This window comes from Anolis sagrei, chromosome 12, assembly GCF_037176765.1.
Source record: "Anolis sagrei isolate rAnoSag1 chromosome 12, rAnoSag1.mat, whole genome shotgun sequence".
Lineage (NCBI taxonomy): Eukaryota > Metazoa > Chordata > Lepidosauria > Squamata > Dactyloidae > Anolis > Anolis sagrei.
In genome coordinates, this window is record NC_090032.1 from 15,748,132 (window position 1) to 15,765,136 (window position 17,005).

General features: G+C 44.4%; 2 protein-coding genes across 3 annotated transcripts in view; one reads left to right on the forward strand and one right to left on the reverse strand.

Moving 5' to 3' along the window:
* MACROD1 (mono-ADP ribosylhydrolase 1) overlaps positions 1–17,005 on the reverse strand; it is a 618,427-nt gene that overhangs the window by 420,849 nt on the left and 180,573 nt on the right. The gene's annotated exons all lie outside the window — the stretch shown is intronic.
* FLRT1 (fibronectin leucine rich transmembrane protein 1) overlaps positions 1,520–17,005 on the forward strand; it is a 102,241-nt gene continuing 86,755 nt past the window's right edge. Inside the window, exon 1 of the mRNA XM_067472479.1 lies at positions 1,520–2,120. The gene's annotated coding sequence lies outside the window, so the exon portion shown is untranslated. The remainder of the gene's footprint in view (positions 2,121–17,005) is intronic.

Here is a 17,005-nt window from a genome sequence, read left to right on the forward strand (position 1 = left end):
CCAAACTTCTCCAGTATTTTTCTTTAGTCATGGGGGTTCTGTGTGCCAAATGTGGTCCAGGTCCATTGTCAGTGAGAGTCACAGTGCTCTAACTTGATGCAAGGTGAACTACAACTTCTATCATGTGGAGTCAATCTCCCAAACACCTCCAGTATGTTTAATTCCTGCTCAGTTCTGCTTTGTTTGTTATGCAGACTGAGTTTAAAAGAGTAGGAAAGGGTTAATGGAGAGGAAGTGGGCGGGATCATGCAAATTCCACACCAGTGGAGAGAATAAGAAACACTGGGATGTCTGTGGTGGAGGAAACACGTAAAATCTAGGATGAAATTGTCCCCAAATGGGTGATTGGCCATAGTCAATCCTGGTCAGTCGCAAGGCCGAACAGGGTATAGGGTTACAGCCTGTGTTGGACGGGGTCACACTCCCCCTGAAGACGCAGGTTCGCAGCTTGGGTGTGATCTTGGACTCGTCGCTGAGCCTGGAACCCCAGGTTTCGGTAGTGACCAGGGGAGCATTCGCACAGTTAAAACTAGTGCGCCAGCTGCGGCCGTACCTTGGAAAGTCTGACTTGGCCACGGTAGTCCATGCTCTAGTCACATCCCGTTTAGACTACTGCAATGCTCTCTACGTGGGGTTGCCTCTGAAGACTGCTCGGAAGCTTCAAATGGTCCAACGATCGGCAGCCAGGATGCTAACAGGAGCGGCACTCAGGGAGCATACCACTCCTCTGCTGCGCCAGCTCCACTGGCTGCCAATTTGCTACCGGGCACAATTCAAAGTGGCCCGGTTGTGGCCCGACCTACCTATCCGAACGCATCTCCTCCTATGAACCAGTTAGGACATTAAGATCGTCTGGGGAGGCCGTGCTCTCGATCCCGCCGGCTTCACAAGCACGCCTGGCGGGGACGAGAGACAGGGCCTTCTCAGTGGTGGCCCCTCGGCTGTGGAAAGCCCTCCCTGCAGATATTAGATCGACCCCCTCCTTGCTGGCATTCCGGAGGAAAGTAAAGACCTGGATGTTTGAACAGGCATTCCACTAAGCAGTGTGATTGATTGACTGATTATCGGAACACAGAATAATGGATAACGAGTTTGGATTCTGATTTCATTGATGAGACCTGATGGATTTGTTATATTGATGTACTGATGTATTGATGCTGATATTTAATGATTTGTGATGCTGTTGCTTTTAAATGCCTAATGATTTTGTATTGTGTATACCTAAACTGTTGTAAACCACTCTGAGTTGCCTAAGGGCTGAGAAGAGCGGTATACAAATAAAGTAAATAAATAAATAAATAAAGTAGCATTCCTGCATTATTTTTCCTTCCGTCAACTCTAACCACCTTGTCATATGCCTCTTGCAGGTTTGGGAAGCTGGTGCTGACTTTGACGCCTTTGCCGCTACCTCCAGCGTCACCGAGAGGATCTACTCTGCTTGACAACTCATGGCGGGGATAGTTTGACCACTTGGCTATCGCTGGGCATTATTTCCATCCGCTTCACCCATAAGTCCATAAGTCCACCTGCTTTCGAGAAGCCTGGAGATACATCCCTGGGGCCGGTGTGCATTTACACGAAGAGCCTCCCGAGATCAACTTGGGCATTTTAAGCAGAGCTATTACTAGGCGCAAAATCTGGAAATTCTGGAAAAAGCAGAAAGAGGGGTGGAGACGTTTAGATAAGCTCCCGAGCATCAAGACAAATGAAAGTCTCGTTTTCAACCATGCTTATTCCAAAACAAACAAATTCCGGGGAATTGCAATGCAGCGCCAACACAGGCAACTGGAATTAGAAGCAAAGAAGCAAAAGACAGGATACAAGGGGCAAGAACTATTGTAAGGGAAGAGTGGAGAGTTGTTCTTTTCTGGAGCCATCTTGGGGTGGCTTATGGTGGCACCCTTGGGATTTATTTACCTACAGAAAGGAGCAAAGGAAAGGATACTTGAAGACGCCCGAGGCGCAGCATGTAAAAGAGCTCCTTTCGATCGGTCTTGAGGAAGGTCAATGGGAAAAAGAGGAAGAACAGGAGGAGGAGGAGGAAGGCGACGCTGAGAAGCACCGCCCGAGAACCGTGGGCTCCGACTTCCACCAGCCGTTTGTTTGAATCCAAGAGACAGGTAACAAATATTCATTGAGACACTTAACTCACAACCATGTCTTAAATCAGCATGCAGGTCTTCCATCAGCAGCTGCAAAGCTCCATGAATCCAATCTATCCTCAGAATTAAGGGAGACAACACGGAATGGGAAATAAAAGAGCCGAGGTGTGGGTAGCGCTGCGGAGGGGGGAACAATTCAGTAGGATGGATCGCAAGCAGAGACCAGAGTTGCATTTGCAGTCTTGGTGGGACTTAAGGCCAAGACATGATGACGAGCTATCACCAGATAGGAGTCCTCTGCCCCAAAGAACCAGTTTATACAGTTTATACCAGGGGTCCTCAAACTTTTTGAACAGAGGGAAGCAGCGGGCACCCTGCGGGCCGGAGAAATGCCTTCGGGGGGCCGGACCTGGCCCGCGGGCCGTAGTTTGAGGACGCCTGGTTTATACAAATCAAAGTGCTGGCTTTAGCCTATAAACTTGGGGAGGCGGCGGGCAAAGTGGCCCCAAAGCAACTTCGCCTGCTGCCTCCCCCTCTTCTGCTCTCTTCAGGATCAGGCCAGACCTCGTCCTGAAGGGAGGAGAAGAGCAGGCTATGCCCGGGGAGGCAGTGGGTGAAGCAGCCCCGAAGATGCTTCGCCCGCTGCCTCCCTCTCTTCTCCTCTCTTCAGGATCAGGCCAGACCTCGTCCTGAAGGGAGGAGAAGAGCAGGCTATGCCCGGGGAGGCAGTGGGTGAAGCGGCCCCGAAGATGCTTCGCCCGCTGCCTCCCTCTCTTCTCCTCTCTTCAGGATCAGGCCAGACCTCGTCCTGAAGGGAGGAGAAGAGCAGGCTATGCCCGGGGAGGCAGTGGGTGAAGCGGCCCCGAAGATGCTTCGCCCGCTGCCTCCCTCTCTTCTCCTCTCTTCAGGATCAGGCCAGACCTCGTCCTGAAGGGAGGAGAAGAGCAGGCTATGCCCGGGGAGGCAGTGGGTGAAGCGGCCCCGAAGATGCTTCGCCCGCTGCCTCCCTCTCTTCTCCTCTCTTCAGGATCAGGCCAGACCTCGTCCTGAAGGGAGGAGAAGAGCAGGCTACACCCGGGAAGGCAGTGGGTGAAGCAGCCCCGAAGATGCTTCGCCCGCTGCCTCCCTCTCTTCTCCTCTCTTCAGGCTCAGGCCAGACTTCGTCCTGAAGGGAGGAGAAGAGCAGGCTGGGCCAGGGGAGGCAGTGGGTGAAGCGGCCCGAAGTCACTTCGCCTGCTGCCTCCCCCTCTTCTCCTCTCTTCAGGATCAGGCCAGACCTCGTCCTGAAGGGAGAAGAGCAGGCTACGCCCAGGAAGGCAGTGGGTGAAGCGGCCCAAAAGCTGCCTCGTCCGCTGCCTCCCCCTCTTCTCCTCCTTTCAGGATCAGGCCAGACCTCGTCCTGAAGGGAGGAGAAGAGCAGGCTGGGCATGGGGAGGCAATGGGTGAAGCGGCCCCGAAGCTGCTTTGCCCACTGCCTCCTCCTCTTCTCCTCCCTTCAGGATCAGGCCAGACCTTGTCCTGAAGGGAGGAGAAGAGCAGGCTGGGCATGGGGAGGCAATGGGTGAAGCAGCCCCATTTATTAAGGTTGGCTCTGCATCTCGTGGTGCCAGAGCACAATCTGTTCAGTGCCTACCAGGTCTCCCAGTCTTCTGTGTGCCCTGGAGGGAGTAGCTCATCTAGTATCAGCCACTGGTTGATGTTCTGGGTTTTACCTGCCACCTTTGGACTCCCACCTGCTGAAGTCTTCCTGTTCTCTGTAGATATTAGGAAGCTGTTTCTTGATTTAAGTCATTAGCCTACTGGCTGATATGCAAATAGAGAATGGGTTGGAGATGTCAATGTGTTCTTTCCTTTCATTACTTGCTGCTTCTTCCCAGTGGATATCAGGTGGTGCAATATTGGCTAAACAGTATAATTTCTCCAGCGGTGTAGGGCATAGACATCATGTAATAATGTGGTCTGTCTCATTAAGAGCCATGTTTGAACATGGTGAGATGTATGGCACATTGGGCACACATATTTAGCAGCAGAGAAGCAAAGCTCAAGGGCAGATGTCTTCACTGTGTCTGGTTGTGATCCCCAGGTTGTGCCAGTCAGCTTTCATATGACATTTCTAGCACCCTCTTTTTGCTTGATATTCAGACAGTGCTTCTTGTAGGTCAGAGCACAGTCCAGAGTGACTCCCAGGTATTTGGGTGTGCGGCAATGCTCCAGTGGGATTCCTTCCCAGGTCATCCTCAGAGCTCAGGAAGCTTGTCTGTTCTTAAGGTGAAAAGCACATGTCTGTGTTTTAGATGGATTAGGAATCAGTTGTTTTTTCCTGTAATACGCAGTAAGAGCACCTAAAACTTTGGAGAGCTTCTGTTCAAACATTTCAAAGTGGTGATGGCATGATCATCAGCATAGATTAAAGTCTCTGTCCCTTCTGGCATTAGCAGCGGGCACCCCGCGGGCCAGAGAAATGCCCTTGGGGGCTGGACCTGGCCCGCGGGCCATAGTTTGAGAACCCCTGGAGAGCAGGATGGGCCAGGGCAGGCAATGGGTGAAGCAGCCCTGAAGATGCTTCGCCCGCCGCCTCCCCCTCTTCTCCTCTCTTCAGGATCAGGCCAGACCTCGTCCTGAAGGGAGGAGAAGAGCAGGCTATGCCCGGGGAGGCAATGGGTGAAGCAGCCCTGAAGCCGCTTCGCCCGCCGCCTCTTCCTCTTCTCCTCCCTTCAGGATGGGGTGAGGCCCCGACCCAAAGGCAGGAGAAGAACAGGTTGGGCCGAGGAAAGCAGCGGGCACCTCGCGGGCTGGAGAAATGCCCTTGGGGGCTGGACCCGGCCCGCGGGCCGTAGTTCGAGGACCCCTGGTTTATACAAATCAAAGTGCTTGCTTTAGCCTATAAAGCCCTAAACGGTTCTGGCCCAACTTACCTGTCTGAATGCATCTTCCCGTATGAATCTGCTAGGACTTTAATATCGTCCAGGGAGGCCCTGCTCTCGATCCCACCTGCGTCACAAACATGTTTTGTGGGAAGAGAGACAGGGCCTTCTCCGTGGTGGCCCCTCGGCTATGGCACACCCTTCCTAGGGACATTAGATCTGCCACCTCCCTCTTAACATATCAAGACTTGGTTGTTAGAGAAAGCGTTTGAAAGTACAAGATAAAAGACATAGGAATTGGAATGACTGGACGACGAGATGGGACACTGTATTGTCGAAGGCTTTCATGGCCGGAATCACTGGGTTGTTGTAGGTTTTTTTCGGGCTATATGGCCATGTTCTAGAGGCATTCTCTCCTGACGTTTTGCCTGCATCTATAGCAAGCATCCTCAGAGGTAGTGAGGTGTGTCTTGGAACAGTTTCTCCCCATAGAGATGTTCAATGTATTGTCGAAGGCTTCATGGCTGGAATCATTGGGTTGTTGTAGGTTTTTTCGGGCTATATGGCCATGTTCTAGAGGCATTCTCTCCTGACATTTCGCCTGCATCTATGGCAAGCATCCTCACTACCTCGGAGGATGCTTGCCATAGAGGCAGGCGAAACGTCAGAAGAGAATGCCTCTAGAACATGGCCATATAGCCCGAAAAAACCTACAACAACCCAGAGATGGGACATAGTTTTTATTAGGAGACACAAATGATGTATGCTTTTAGTATTCTTGTTATGGTTTTATATTATGTGTTAATGTTTTTAAATGTTTTTATGGTGTTTTGGGGCATTGAATAGTTGCAACGGAGTTGCCTAAGGGCTGAGAAAGGTGGTATACAAATATAGTAAATTAATAATAATAATAATAATAATAATAATAATAATTCTATATAAATAAAAATGTAATGTTCATTTGTGGGATTAACAGAACTCAAAAACCACTGGGGGAATTGACACCAAATTTGGACACAAGACACCTAACAACCCAATGTATGTCCTTCACTCATCAAAACACAGCAAAACGCAGCAGAAGGGACTTAAAAAGCCCCAAAAAGCTAAATGACAGAAAGCTAAATGACAATACAGAAAAAAGGGAAGAAAGAGGGAGAGAAAAGGGGAGAAAAGAAAGAAAAAAAGAAAGAAAGATAAGAAAGAGGGAGGGAAAGAAAGAAGGAAAGGGAGAAGGAAGGAAGGAAGGAAGGAAGGAAGGAAGGAAGGAAGGAAGGAAAGAAGGAAGGAAGGAAAGAAGGAAGGAAGGAAAGAGGTCGAGAAGGAAGAAAGGAGAGAAAGAGGGAGGGAAAGAAAAAGGGAGAAGGAAGGAAAGTTAGAGAGGAAGGAAGGAAAGAGAGAAGGAAAGAAAAAAGGAAAGAAGGAAGGAAAGAGGGAGTGAAGGAAGGGGGGAAGATGTAGAGAAATACGGAGTGAAGGAAAGAGAAAGAAGAAAAGAGAGACAGCAGAAGAGAAAGAAAAAGGGGGGAGGAAGGAAAGAGATAGAGAAGGAAGAAAGAAGAGAAGGAAATATGGGAAAGCAGGAAGGAAGGAGGGAAAGGAGAGAAAGAGGGAAGGTTGGTCACAGCAATGCGTGGCGGGTACAGCTAGTAATAATAATAAATATGCTCCAAAACGAGACTCCAGTGGTGCAGTGGGTTAAACCCTTGTGCCTGCAGAACTGAAGACTGACAGGTCGGAGGTTCAAATTCGAGGAGAGTGCGGATGAGCTCCCTCTGTCAGCTACAGCTCCCCATACGGGGACATGAGAGAAACCTCCCACAAGGATGATAAAACATCTGGGTTTCCCCTGGGCAACGTCCTTGCAGACGGCCAATTCTCTCACACCAGAAGCAACTTGCAGTTTCTCAGTCGCTCCTGACACGAAAAAAAATGTGCTCCAAAAGCAAGCCTTTGGCTGGACTGGATCATTTCAAGCTGCAAAATTATTATTATTTATTTATCGTGTCAGAAGCAAATTGAGAGTACAGTTATAATGCATAGAAATGCACACAAAAAAAGTTAATTGGACTAATTGCAACTTCCAGGCAGTCTTCAGAAGCAACCCCATGTAGAGAGCGTTGCAGTAGTCTATAGCTAGAAGGCATGATCATCAAGTTTGCAGACGACACCAAATTGGGAGGGATAGCCAATAGTCCAGAGGACAGGAGCAGAATTCAAAACGATCTTGACAGATTAGAGAGATGATTGGCCAAAACTAACAAAATGAAGTTCAACAGTGACAAATGCAAGATACTCCACTTTGGCAGAAAAAATGAAATGCAAAGATACAGAATGGGGGATGCCTGGCTTGAGAGCAGTACATGTGAAAAAGATCTTGGAGTCCTCGTGGACAACAAGTTAAACATGAGCCAACAATGTGATGTGGCGGCAAAAAAAGCCAATGGGATTTTGGCCTGCATCAAGAGGAGCATAGTGTCTAGATCTAAGGAAGTAATGCTACCCCTCTATTCTGCTTTGGTTAGACCACATCTGGAATATTGTGTCCAATTCTGGGCACCACAATTCAAGAGAGATATTGACAAGCTGGAATGTGTCCAGAGGAGGGCGACTAAAATGATCAAGGGTCTGGAGAACAAGCCCTATGAGGAGCGGCTTAGGGATCTGGGCATGTTTAACCTGAAGAAGAGAAGGCTGAGAGGAGATATGATAGCCATGTATAAATATGTGAGAGGAAGCCACAGGGAGGAGGGAGCAAGCTTGTTTTCTGCTTCCTTGGAGACTAGGACACGGAACAATGGCTTCAAACTACAAGAGAGGAGATTCCATCTGAACATGAGGAAGAACTTCCTGACTGTGAGAGCCGTTCAGCAGTGGAACTCTCTGCCCAGGAGTGTGGTGGAGGCTCCTTCTTTGGAAGCTTTTAAGCAGAGACTGGATGGCCATCTGTCAGGGGTGATTTGGATGCAATATTCCTGCTTCTTGGCAGGGGGTTGGACTGGATGGCCCAGGAGGTCTCTTCCAACTCTTTGATTCTATGATTCTATGATTCTATACGGGATGTAACCAGAGCGTGGACCACCATGGCCAAGTCAGACTTCCCACTTTCTGCAAATCTTAATATATGATGGCCAGGTACCTAAAAGAGTCTTTGGTGAACGGGGACCCTTAGTGCATGTTACTGAAGGTGAATCTTGATATTATGACAGTTTACTGTGAGCAACTTTGAGGCTAGCTGCTCCCACTCTTGGCTACTAGAGAGTCCTCTCTCTCTGCTAAGGGAACTTTTGGATTTTCTGTTGTTTATGCGCAAGGGCCGGAGGGGAGGGGGGTTTGTAGGGAAGTTAGTTAATAAACTAGTAATCAATGGTGGGAGGGGGCAGGGGGCGGAGTAGGCATGCTTGCGGCCAATTCATTACAACTCCAGAAAATGAGACCGTGAGATTAATAAGTCTTTGATTTATCGGCACGTTGAGCCCACGAGCATTACTCACGGCGTGGCATTGACAGGCCCTGTGTTCCTTTCCTGGCTCCGGAGCGCAGGGGCGGAGTGGGAGGGGGGCCGGTGCCAGGACCCATCCGGATGGAGCCCTAAACGCCTGGCTTGTTGAGGCATTAATGGCTTTGTTGCAAGCCCCACAGCTGTGGAAGGGTTCCCTCCGGACAAGGTAATTGTTATTGATTATGAAAGCAGATAAATCCAGCAAGAGGCAGAGCCACTAGCCTGCGGAAAATCCGGGGCTGGGGCTGGGAAGAGATGCCTTGGATGGAGAGAGGGGCATGGAAAAGGGTTGCTGTCTTCCTAATTTGGACACAAACTTATCCAATATATGTCTCCTCATTTCACGTGGAGATCAGAACATCATTACGGATTAGTGGTTCCCAACCTTAACGCCACGACCTCTCATGTTGTGGGGATCCCCAACCATCACATGACCTGGAGACCCCTGTTCAAAGTGTAGTTTCCCATGAGACTGTCCCTAAAGGGTATAGGGATGATGGTGTACTCAATGAATTGCTACCAGAAAGTTCCCAGGATTTGGGGCTTGAAAACAACTCGGCACCTGCAGAAATCAATGACCAAATAGATAGACGGGAGTTTCAAGATGGCAATGGTTTGGTCAGTGGTATTGATGCAGAGAATGACCTGTGTAGTTTCTCATGAGAATGTCCCTAAAGGGTATAGGGATGATGGTGTACTCCATGAATTGCTACCAGAAAGTTCCCAGGATTTGGGGCTTGAAAACAACTCGGCACCTGCAGAAATCAATGACCAAATAGATAGATGGGAGTTTCAAGATGGCAATGGTTTGGTCAGTGGTATTGATGCAGAGAATGACCTGTGTAGTTTCTCATCAAAATGTCCCTAAAGGGTATAGGGATGATGGTGTACTCCATGAATTGCTACCAGAAAGTTCCCAGGATTTGGGACTTGAACACAACTCGGCACCTGCAGAAATCAATGACCAAATAGATAGACGGGAGTTTCAAGATGGCAATGGTTTGGTCAGTGGTATTGATGCAGAGAATGACCTGTGTAGTTTCTCATGAAAATGTCCCTAAAGGGTATAGGGATGATGGTGTACTCCATGAATTGCTACCAGAAAGTTCCCAGGATTTGGGACTTGAACACAACTCGGCACCTGCAGAAATCAATGACCAAATAGATAGACGGGAGTTTCAAGATGGCAATGGTTTGGTCAGTGGTATTGATGCAGAGAATGACCTGTGTAGTTTCTCATGAAAATGTCCCTAAAGGGTATAGGGATGATGGTGTACTCCATGAATTGCTACCAGAAAGTTCCCAGGATTTGGGACTTGAACACAACTCGGCACCTGCAGAAATCAATGACTAAATAGATAGACGGGAGTTTCAAGATGGCAATGGTTTGGTCAGTGGTATTGATGCAGAGAATGACCTGTGTAGTTTCTCATGAAAATGTCCCTAAAGGGTATAGGGATGATGGTGTACTTCATGAATTGCTACCAGAAAGTTCCCAGGATTTGGGACTTGAACACAACTCGGCACCTGCAGAAATCAATGACCAAATAGATAGATGGGAGATTAGTCAAAACAGACAGGCCGAACAGTGCCTTCTGCTTTCTGCCAGACTCTGGCAGAAAAAGATAAGGGGATTAGGCTTGGGTAACCACGGAAAAATTTGGTTCTAAACTCGTTTCGTTTTTAGGGGGCCCTTGCGTTTCGTTTTTTTTAAAGAATTCCGAAATTTTACTTTAAAAAATTTCGAAATATACGAAATTTCGTAAAATTACGAATCGATTCGTTAATGGACGCAATTGCGCAATATGCTAAAAAAACCTCCAAACGGGACCGGGGGAACTTCTGAAGCTTCCCTCTCCCTCTGTTGTTGACTGTTGGTGTGATAAAACAAACAACAACATATTATATTATATTATATTATATTATATTATATTATATTATATTATTATATTATTATACTATGATTATATTATATTGTTGTATATTATATTATAATATGATTATATTATATTATTGTATGTTATATTATATTACATTAAGACAATCTGTGTTCTGTGGGTCGCGACAATATTATATTACATATATTATATTATAATATACAATTATAATATAATATAATTATAATATAGTAATATATAATATAATAATATAATATACAATACTATAATATAATAGTATTATAATAATATAATGTAATATAATATAATATATAATGTATATTATATTATTATAATATTATATTATTATATTATATTATATATTATAATTGTATATTATAAAATATAATTACGAAATTACGAAAATAATTACGAAAATTGGAAAAATTGTTTCGATTCTTAATTACTCCTCACACTATTCCTGCATGGCTCGATATTGGATCGTAAGCTACTTTAAATACGAATTAATAACGAATTACGAAATTAACGAACTGGATCGCCCAAGCCTAAAGGGGATCCCAAGTAAAGCGAAACCAATTCCCAAATGCTTGGAATAGCTTAACAAGGGGATAAAAGTTCCAAGCATGGGAAATGTAGCCAGATAAAGCATTGTTTAGAAGCCTGCTAAGTTCTCATCCTTGTTTCATGGCAGCCATGCTTAGAAGATTCATGTTGAAGTATTTCTTGTTTCATGATTTTGCTTCTTGTATCTTATGGTTACATACTCATGCCTTGGATTAACGTTTCCTGGTTCTCTGGATTTTATTAGAGAAGTGTGGACTTTGTTTTCATGGACTTTGCTGAACTCTACCCTGGACTAATTTGTTCCTGCTTATCTTCTTACCTAATTGGATTTACCTATTCCTTTAAAGTGCTTTTTTACTTTGCTGTTTTTCAATAATCTTCAATAAAAGGATTGTTTTCCTATTCAACATGTGGTGTTTAAAATCAGGGGCTTTTCCTATCCTGGAGTGCAACAAAGGGCTACCAAAATGGCCAGAGGTGTGAAAGTCAAGCTCTATAACAGTGGTTCTCCACCTTCCTAATGCCGTGACCACTTCATACATTCCCTCATGTTGTGGTGACCCTCAACCATCACATTATTTTCGTTGCTACTTCATAACTGTAATTTTGCTACCGTTATGAATCGTCATGTAATTATCTGATATACAGGATGTATTTTCATTCACTGGACTAAGATTGGCACAAATGCCTGATATGGAGAAGAGCATGGCGGGTCGACCAGATTCTTCTGGTCTACCACCATTTTTGGATTGTAATAAGGTCTCTTATATATAGCAATATTTCTTGCTGATGTTGTTCCAAAGTTGTACATGAATGATAGATGTTTTTTCTACATGAATGATAGAGGTCAACCCTCCTGTTTAAGGAGCTCTACTGGTTGCCATTCATTTTCCGGTCCCAATTCAAGGTGCAGGTGCTTACCTACAAAGCCCTAAACGGTTTGGGACCCGCCTACCTGTGTGACCGCATCTCTGTGTATGAACCCACACGATCTCTTCGTTCATCTGGAGAGGCCCTGCTCACAATCCCACCTGCATCGCAAGCGCGATTGGTGGGGACGAGGGAGAGGGCCTTCTCAGTGGTGGCCCCTTGACTCTGGAACTCACTCCCTAAAGACATCAGACAGGCCCCAACTCTGGCAGTCTTCAGGAGGAGCTTGAAGACGTGGCTGTTCCAGTGTGCCTTCCCAGAATAATGATCCCATAGCACTTTGACCTCCAAAGCTCTTTACATTTCTTTAGGTCTGCTCGTATGCCCTATCACCTTTTCATCCATGTCCCAGAATCACTTCCAATTTTAATTTTACATTTGGCCTTCCCACTGTTTTTAATTGTGTGCTGTCTTATTGATATGTTGTATATTTTATTGTCTATGTTTTTTATTTTAATTACTTGCATTGTTGTTCGTTGCTTGTATTGTTGTATTTGGGCTCAGCCTCATGTAAGCCACACCTAGTCCCTTGGGGAGATGGTAGCGGGGTACAAATAAAGTGTTATTGTTGTTGTTGTTGTTGTTGTTGTGTGCTTTCAAGTAATTTCAGACTTAGGTTGACCCTGAGCGAAGGCCAGATAAATAACCTTGGAGGGCCGTATTCGGCCCGCGGGCTGTAGTTTGAGGACCCCTGCTCAGTAGGCTTGGGCGATCCAGTTCGTTAATTTCGTAATTCGTTATTAATTCGTATTTAAATTAGCTTACGATCCAATATCGAACCATGCAGGAATAGTGTGAGGAGTAATTAAGAATCGAAACAATTTTTCCAATTTTCGTAATTATTTCGTAATTATTTCGTAATTATTTTCGTATGTCTGGTGCAAGTTTTACAATCTCGCATTTACCCCACTTCCGGTCCCTTTGCTCTGCTGCTTCCCTCCTCTTTCCTCATGCTTCTTCTTGCCCCACTCTAATATACAATACTATAATACATATAATATATAATATTATAATTTTATAATAATATAATATATATATATATAATATTATTATAATACTATTATATTATAGTATTGTATATATTATATTATATTATATATCTTATTACTATATTATTATATTATAATTGTATAATATAATATTATATATAATATATATAATATAATATATTATAATATTATATATATAATATAATATATTGTAATATAAAGTAATATAATATAATAATAATATAATATAATATAATATAATATAATATAATATAATAATATTATATATAATATAATATATTATAATATTTATAATATAATATAATAATATATAATAGGCCTGGGTAACAACGGAAAAATTTGTTTCTAAAATCGATTCGTTTTTTGGGGGGTTTTGCGTTTCGTTATTTAAAATAATTACAAAATTTTCCTTAAAAAAAGTTCGATATTTACGAAATTTCGTAAATGGTAAAAAAATTACAAAACAATAACGAAACAATAATAAATCGATTCGTTAATGGCGGCCGCGAACGCGCAATACACTAAAAAAACTTCTGAAGCTTCCCTCTCCCTCTGTTGTTGACTGTTGGTGTGATATTATAAATTTTTTTCACTAATTAAACAAAAAACAACTATAAAACTTGCCCCAGACATGCGGAAATAATAACGAAACGACCTCAAACCAATAACGAAACGAATACATAACGAAATACGAAGCATTTACAAAACGTATTTAAAAATTCGTTTCATTTTTAAGTTGCTCCAGAATGGTTCGTTATCGCTTCGTTATTAAAAAATTAACGAATTTTTAACGAATTAAGAATTAACGAAACGAAACCGCCCAGCCCTAATATATAATATAATAATATAATAATAATAATATATTATTATTATTAAACAATAATATAATATACAATATTATAAAATAATATACAACAATATAATATAATAATATTATAATAATATAATATAATATAATATAATATAATATAGTTGTTGTTTGTTTTATCACACAAACAGTCAACAACAGAAGGAGAGGGAAGCTTCAGAAGTTCCCCCTGTCCCATTTGGAGTTTTTTTTTAGCATATTGTGCAATCGCGTCCGCCATTAACGAATCGATTCGTAATTTACGAAATTTCGGAAATTTCGAAATTTTGAAATCTTAAATTTCGGAAGTCCTCAGAATTTAGAAACGCTAGCGTACCCTAGAAACGAAACGAGTTTAGAACCAATTTTTTTCTTGATCGCCCAAGCCTACTGCTCAGGGTCAACCTAAGTCTGAAATTACTTGAAAGCACACAACAACAACAACAACAACAACAATACTTTATTTGTACCTCGCTACCATCTCTCTAAGGGACTCGGTGCGGCTGTGGTTGGGGTCTCCCAACCACATACCTTTCGTACAATTCCACTCAAGCCATACATCATATATCATGACAGGACCAGGGATGCTCTTGAACTGGCAACCTCCGCCTTTATGCCGAAAGGGGTTCCCCATCCATGCCTTCAATTATCCCGAAGCCAGAGATTGGTTTTGCATACCAGACCTATAATCAACACAACATTCCTTTCCATACAAAATCCACAAAAATATCCCCAAGCTTTAATAATGTAAGCAGTATATTTCGGGGTGCGGTGTGTTGGAAACATATTCATTCTCGGTAATTACGGTGAGATCTAGCAGCAGATCGAAATCTGCTCACTCCAGCCCTAAAACACGCCATGCTATTCAGTCGGTTTTGTTTCGAAGGCTGCATAAATACGAAAACAAATCTTCTGGTAAAGGACGGGAATCACACCTCACTTGCTTTGTATGCAGAAGGTACTGTCTTAATTCCCGGCTTCTCTTGGTCGAGTTGGGAAGAAATCTTCTCGAAAACCCCGGAGAACTGCTGCCAATCATTGGGGAAACAATACGGAAATCAATTTTAGAGTTTAAAATGCTATAAGGCAACTTCCACTGTATGTGTGCCTTCAGATGGAAGGAGAAGAAGCTAGGATTTCTCATCCAGGCAGCAACTTTGAAAGGCAAGGATACAGAGAAACCCCACTTGTGAACTTCCGAATTGACTAGTGGCCATGCACGCGAAGGGAATTCTTGAAATTATAGTTTTGGAATCATCTATCTATATAAATCAAAATGTAATGGTCGTTTGTGGGATTAACAGAACTCGAAAACCATTGAGTGAATTGACACCAAATTTGGACACAAGACACATATCAGGCCAACGAGTGACCTTCACTCATAAAAACACTGAAAACCACAGTGGAAGGGACTTCAAAAGCCAAAAAACCCAAAAAATACATTACAACGCATGCACAAAACCAAATATATATACGCAAACACACATATACACACACACAAAAAACATATACACAGACTGGGCCACAGCAACGCGTGGTAGGGGACAACTAGTAGAATAATAGAATCCTAGAGTTGGAAGAGACCTCATGGGCCATCCAGTCCAACCCTATTCTGCCAAGAAGCAGGAATATTGCATTCAAAGCACCCCTGACAGATGGCCACCCAGCCTCTGTTTAAAAGCTTCCAAAGAAGGAGCCTCCACCACACTCCGGGGCAGAGAGTTCCACTGCTGAACGGCTCTCACAGTCAGGAAGTTCTTCCTCATGTTCAGATGGAATCTCCTTTCTTTCCTATAGTTTGAAGTGAGTTCCATTTATAGTTCCATTGAGTTTAGTCTCCAGGGCAGCAGAAAACAAATTGCATTCAAAGCACCCCCGACAGATGGCTATCCAGCCTCATAGAATCATGGAATCATAGAGTTGGAAGAGACCTCATGGGCCATCCAGTCCAACCCACTGCCAAGAAGCAGGAAAACTATATTCAAAGCACCCCCCCCCCCCCCCACAGATGGCCATCCAGCCTCATAGAATCATAGAATCATAGAGTTGGAAGAGACCTCATGGGCCATCCAGTCCAACCCCTGCCAAGAAGCAGGAAAATTGCATTCAAAGCACCCTTGACAGATGGCCATCCAGCCTCTGTTTAAAAGCCTCCAAAGAAGGAGCCTAACTGGGCTGAGACTCCAAAAAGACATATACAAGAAGTGGAAAAAGGGAGAAATCACCAAAGAAGAATTCAAACAAATAGCCAACTCTTGTAGGGAGAAGGTTTGTAAGGCTAAAGCACAAAACGGGCTCAGGCTTGCCAGGGACATTAAAGGTTCCAAAGAAGGAGCCTCCACCACACTCCTGGGCAGAGAGTTCCACTGTTGAACGGCTCTCTCAGTAAGGAAGTTCTTCCTAATGTTCAGATGGAATCTCCTTTCTTGTAGTTCAAAGCCATTGCTCCATTGCGTCCTAGTCTCCAGGTCAGCAGCAAACAAGCTTGCTCCCTCCTCCCTGTGACTTCCTCTCACATACTTATACATATGTCTCCTCTCAGCCTTCTCTTCTGCGGGCTAAACATGCCCAGCTCCTTAAGCCGCTCCTCATAGGGCTTGTTCTCCATACCCTTGATTTTTTGAGTCGCCCTCCTCTGGACACATTCCAGCTTGTCAATATCTCTCTTCAATTGTGGCGAAAGAGAGGAATGTGCCAAGAGGAAGGCATGTCAAACCAACCCCAACCAGGACTGCCTTCCACCTGGAAACTGCGGGAGAAGACGCAGATCAAGAATAGGGCTCCGCAGTCACCTACGGACCCACCCTGGAGGATTATCCTACTCGGACAACGAGGGATCGCCTAAGTACGTTTCTAAACCTCACCCCTACTATGGGGCAGCCCATGGGGAAAATCTGCATGTGGGTAAATTGCCAACTCTGGTGCGACCAGTTCCCCTATTTCTTGGGAACGTTTCTTAGTTTCACTGCCCCAGGAATGCTTCCTTTTTGTGTTACTTGGCAGCAAGTGCCACTCACCCCGGGCATCAATCAACCTCGCACTTCTCATTTAAACACTACTTTAAAGCAACCTCCAGACCCACCTTTCGCTCCAACCTGCAGCCTCTTTACACTGATTTGTCAGGGCTGCTTTAGCCATGAATTGCTTGCTTTGGCAGGCAGTTGGCCTGGATGATCCTTGGGACCTCATTTATGATTCTGGGAGACCCCTTAGGGTTCCGCTCAATGGGAAATGTGCAAAGGAGGCCCCATCATCGCTCTAGCAATCTATAACTCCATCAGCAAGAAAGAT